The sequence below is a fragment of the Apium graveolens genome, chromosome 9 (assembly GCF_009905375.1).
Source record: "Apium graveolens cultivar Ventura chromosome 9, ASM990537v1, whole genome shotgun sequence".
In the NCBI taxonomy this organism is placed as follows: domain Eukaryota; kingdom Viridiplantae; phylum Streptophyta; class Magnoliopsida; order Apiales; family Apiaceae; genus Apium; species Apium graveolens.
This window is the reverse complement of record NC_133655.1, coordinates 254,365,939-254,371,938: the sequence shown is the minus strand read 5'-3', so window position 1 is coordinate 254,371,938 and position 6,000 is coordinate 254,365,939.

Below are 6,000 nucleotides of genomic sequence, written 5' to 3'. Positions count from 1 at the left end.
TTGTTTAGATTAAGCTTTAGTAAGGACTTTTAAGGGTGATTCCAAGCTCCTTAGTTACTTTTACTCACCAAGGAAGGTATAATCTCATACCCTAGCCCTACTTTTGTATATTTAGAGTTTTTGTGTTTGGAATGGTTCATGAGAAGCTTGATTATGGTGTATTTAGAGATGTGTTGGTTTTGTGATGTGTTTGGAGTTGTAAATCTTGTTGATTAGTTAAAGAACTTATGTAAGCTTTTAGTTCATGATTGGGAAGTAGTGTAAATTGGAAAAACTTGAGGTGTTGGGGCTGTTGTAGTGAGGTATGGATGGAGTTTGGTTGTATGGTTGAATTGTGGTTGGTTTTTGCTTGATTTGGAGTAGGATAAAAATTGGTAATCGCGTAAACATAGCCGTCGTAATGTCCGATTTACTTTCGACTGTTTTTGTTCTTAACACCAGGACCCGAGGACTCACTGTTAGGTTTTGACCATTGCCATGATTAGATAGTTCATGTTACGAGCTTCGTTTTGATATGTGGTTCGTTTGAATTCGATGTACGGTTTAGGAGAAACGACCGTTTTAATTAACGGCATTTCGCGAATGAACCATTACCCCTCACCTTACTTTGAAACCTTGGTTAAGGACTTTAAATGACTAATTGGGATATGAAACAATTATGTTAAGTGGATTAGGCAGTTAATAAGGTACTCGCGAAAGAATCGCCTTAAAACTCTTAATGGTTAATTTATTAAAAATGGTGGAGCCGAGGGTACTCGAACGACTTAAGTGATTCGTTAAGCATAGGAGTGACCATAAGCGAACGTTAGGGTTCAATTGGTTAAAGTCTAGTTTCTTAAGTGACCGGGGTTTAATTCCAACTTATATTGTTGTTCATAGGCTATCGGACCCACTCTAAGCTTAAGTCTATCCGGGAGCACTCAGGCAAGTTTTCTACCTGTTATACTGTTGTGGTGATGTATATAGGTATATGCATTATCTTGTGATAGATGCATGTTGGTTAATTAGCAAATTTTGCGATATATTGAAGCATGCTGAGATGGTATATATATGCATGTCTGTTTCGTAATCTGGTTATCTATCTGTTGATTTCAATGCTTATAGTTGCATAATACCTATGCTAGAGATAAGCAGTAGTTCCGTATACCCTTAGTATAGGGGACCCAAAGGTGAACATTTTTCTAAACCGGGAGTCGATGTTCTCGAGTATAATATATATATATATATTTATATATATATATATATATTGATATAGTTTTCAAAACTATTAATCGAATAAGATTTATTCGATAGCTTTATTTTATTTATTTAATGAATATTATTTTGAATATTCATTCGAGGATTTATGACTCCGTTATTTTATTTAATGAATATTATTTTGAATATTCATTCGAGGATTTATGACTCCGTTATTTTATTTAATGAATATTATTTTTTGAATATTCATTTGAGGACTTATGACTCCGCTTATTTACTAAAGATTATTCTTTATTTTATTAAAGAATAATGTTTCGATAATCAAACTTATTTTCGATTATTCAAATAAGGATAGTACTTTCGTATAAGTATATCTTTGGTTATTTAATATTCATTTCAAGTATGAGTTTTAAAACTTCTACTTCAAATTGTTTATATAGAGATTATCCTTTTGGGAATATTATTTAAATAATAATATTCAGATATTTTCTAATATATCGGGGCTGATTTATTTCATTAAATCAGCATTACTCCAAACATTCTTAAAAATGTTTTCGAGTCTTCAAAATGATTTTAAAAGTTAGAGCGGATCCCAAAACTCATTTTTATATTTAAGATCTTCCTTGCGAAGGGGATTTAAATACTCGCTCAAAACTTGAGGGATCCGGCTCAGTGGTGTATTTTACATTCGCAACGAGGTTGCTGTTTTGATAAATGAATTGATTACTTACCCAACCTTCGGGAAGTAAGTCCATCTATTGAGTCGGCATAAGCAATATGGGCTCAGTGGGTGTCCATGAAAGTGTAAGTGGCTCAGTGGGAGTCCATCAAATGCGTAAGTGGCTGAGTGGCAGTCCAGCATAAGGTCCTATTGCGGCCAGGGTAATGACCAGTGGGGAATTCGTCCATCTACTAGTAGAAAAGGTTACTTATTGGTATCTTTGCCTGATCAGCAAGATATCATGTTTATGCCAAGGTTTTCTCCTTTCCAAATTTATTGGATATTACAACTCTGTTTATAATTTTCATAACAGAGGTTTTCAAGGAGTGTATGAAATATATATATATAGGTGTGTATATATATATCAGGACTTAATGAAGTATCTCGTAACTTCATTATTTATAATGATATTTCAAAGATTGAATCTATTCAAGTCTTATCTTTTAGTCTCATCAGTGTGATGAACTTTGGAAACTAATTATAACTTGAACGGTGGTAGTTTAAGTAGTATTCGGAAAAGATATAAGTATATTGGAGTATCTTGTAACTTCATCTTTTAAAGTTATATCTAGTAAATGATTATCTTATGCATATCAAAGATTTTCAGAAAAACATTGAGACAAGGTTAGATATATGAGATCACCTTGCAACGATATTTTTATACAGTTATAAACTGGAACTCTGTGTATATTATACATGTTAAAGGATTTCAAAGATTGTGAAAAGTATATATGTATGTATATACTGAATATTTTGCGACTTGGTCGCGTTAAGATATCAACTTTGTTCATTTCTTCTTAACCAAGACTTTCTTGAGTACTATGAGAATGCTCATATATTGTTAATTATTATACATATTATTTCGGTGGGCTTGTTGCTCACCTTTGCTTTCTTCTTTCATCACACAACAACAGATAGACAAGATAAACATGATCAAGCTCCCAATTCGCGAGCGGATAGGAAACGTTCCGCAGTTTCCTGTAGGCGTTGATGCCGCCGTAGCTGAGGTAGGGACTACCAATAGGCTAAGTTTTCAACTATTGATATACCAGACTTATGTATATTATGAATTGTAATAATGGAAAAGAATATGTAAATTTATTCAGAAACCCTTTTGAGGTGTAATGACTTATAATTGTGGAATAAAATGACTTGTGTTATTTTTGGTATTCATCTCTAAGACTATAACTTGTGGTGTGTATATATTGTGGGGTCACAGTACGCAGTAGTTGGTTGACTGTTAAGATTAAGTATTGATAAGGGAAATGGAACTCGTGACAACCCGAATCCCCGACCCCGGATTTGGGGGTGTTACAGTAAAGCAAGAAATAACAATATTTATCAACTTCTACAGCTGAAGCTGAATACATAGCTGCAGGAAGTTGTTGTGCTCAAGTGCTTTAGATTAGAAATCAGCTAATGGATTATGGCCTAGTGTTACACAAAATTCGTATCACGTGTGACAATACTAGTGCTATATCTATAGTAGCTAATCCAGTTAATCATTCTAGGACAAAGCACATTGATGTGAGGTATCATTTTATTAGAGAACATGCTACTAATGGTACCATTGAGCTCATTTTTGTACCAACAAAAAAACAACTAGCTGACATTTTTACTAAACCTTAAGATGAAACAACTTTCACTAGACTTGTAAGTGAAATTGGAATACTTAATTCTTCATCCTAAGGCAAGAACTCAGCTAATGTTTTGCAGCAGATTAATCTCCAGTAAGTCAAAATTAATTTGATTATATTAGAAATTAACTGAAATATGAATTTTAAATATTTCAGAAATCTCTGCATATTTGTTTTTCAAATTCAATTAACTTGGAATTTTTCAAATTCTGAGTAAACTGCTTAGTTGTTAATTTACATCCTTAATATGTAAAATTAACACAAGGAAAAATTACAATAAGCAAAAGTACTTAGAGAACTGAGTTCTCGATAAGTATAAATTGACTTCTCGACAAGTCATTTTAGTACTTCTCGAGTGAGTCCTCGATAAGTCAATTTACTGACTTCTCGAGTGACTTCTCGATAGGCTTAAAATGATTTATCGATAAGTCCTTGTAGAGTTCTCTAATAATGTTCATCCACAGAGTTCTCTACAAATACAATCTTTGACTTATCAATAACTCGGAACTGAGATAATTTAAGTTGATAAATTATTTTGGTAAAATACTTTTGAAAAATTTATTCTAATTTTATTTTGAATTTATTCAAGTAAAAGTTAGAATTAGTTCACTCCACTTTTTGGACAAACTGGGTATTTATTTGACATTTTGATAAGTCAAGTTTGAGTTCTCTATATGGGTAATTTAAAATGACTTCTCGATATGTACTTCACTTTTCAAAATGACTTCTCGATAGACGAACTCCAAATGTTTATTTTTGAGTTCTCGACAAGTTATCTACTTTTACTATAAATACCCAGACTTCTCGAATATTTTAACTTGGAATTTCTCGAAATTCTAAGCAAACTGGATATTTATTAATTCATATTCTAACTATATGAAGTTAATAAATAATAGATCAAAAGAAGTGAAAAGTATAAAAAACTGAAATAATTTAATTCATAAATTATGTTCAGCAAAATACTTTTGACATACTTTGTCTATAATTACTCTGACTTTTTGACATATTTACGTGCTTACGTTTTTTTGTGGAAATATGTTAGTCTAATATAAGTAGACTAGTACTTTATATCTGATGTTTTAAGAAAGCTGATAATGGTTAAATTATTTGACTATATGCTTATAGGAGGAGTTACTTTTTGTGTAGGGAGTACTTGTTTATTTGCATGGGGAATAGTTATTCTAAATAGTGAATTAAGATTCTTGAGTACTTGCATGGAGAATAGTAACTAGTCATTTCTAACTGTCAAATATGCTTATGTGATTATTACTCTTATTATCCGGGCAACTCAAGAGTCTCTTGGTTTCTATCTTTACTCTCTCTATAAATTAAAACGCTTCACCCTTTATCATTCATCACTACTCTTATTCTCAACAAACATCTAATTTCAAACTCACCTCCTGTTCATCTCTCTCTCTCACTCAAATGGATGCCCCAGTCTTCTACAGACTTATTCATGGAGCTTACCAGCCTGTCCATCATCTGGATGAAGACCAAATTTACTTTGATCCTTTCGGACTACGTGTCCGTCTCAGGGGGGTTGTTTGCAACCCCTTTGATATTTCACGAGAGATCTTTGACAAACTCTCGTGGGATGATCAACTCAGCATTCTTTTCTTTGAGATGGAAGTCTCTCTGGAGCAGGAGAGACGTGCTAGGGTAGCTGAGCCGCAACGCCTTACTGCTCTGGAGTTGCAGGAAAGGATCATTTCTCTTGCACACTCCATTTCCAGAGCTTACTAGCGCATGGCAAGGAGATTGGAGGCTGAGAAGAAGAAGCCCAAATTAGAGTAGTTAGGATTAGGTATGAAACACTTGCTATTGAAAGTGGTTTCAAAAGAAGTACTACTGACAAAACTTTGTTTACATAGATAAAGGTAGTGATTTGCTTTTGGTGTAAATTTATATTGATGGTATTATTTTTGGGTCTACTAACAACAAGCTGTGCAAGAAATTTTTTGATCTTATGAAGTCGAGGTATCAAATGAGTATGATGGGAGAGTTGAGTTACTTTCTTGGACTACAAGTTAAACAAACTAATGAGGAAATTTTTATTAATCAGTCTAAGTATACAAAGAATTTATTGACTTGATTCAATATGCAAGAAAGTTCAACTGCTGTAACTCCAATGGCCATTGCTACAAAGTTAGATCCAGAACAAGGTAAAGAAATTGATGTTGTTGTCTATCGAGGTATGATTGGTTCATTATTTTATCTAACTGCTAGTAGACCAGATATTATGTATGCACCCTGCTTGTGTGTAAGATTTCTGGCCAAGCCCAGATGTTAGGTCACACACACTGTAGAAGGGGGTTGAATACAGTGTATACTACAATCAAATCAAATTAAGAACACAAGTATGAAACACAGAATAATCTTATTAATAAAACAGTATTACAATGGAACCATTCTCTCTCAGCGATGAACAAATATCATGAGAGCTGC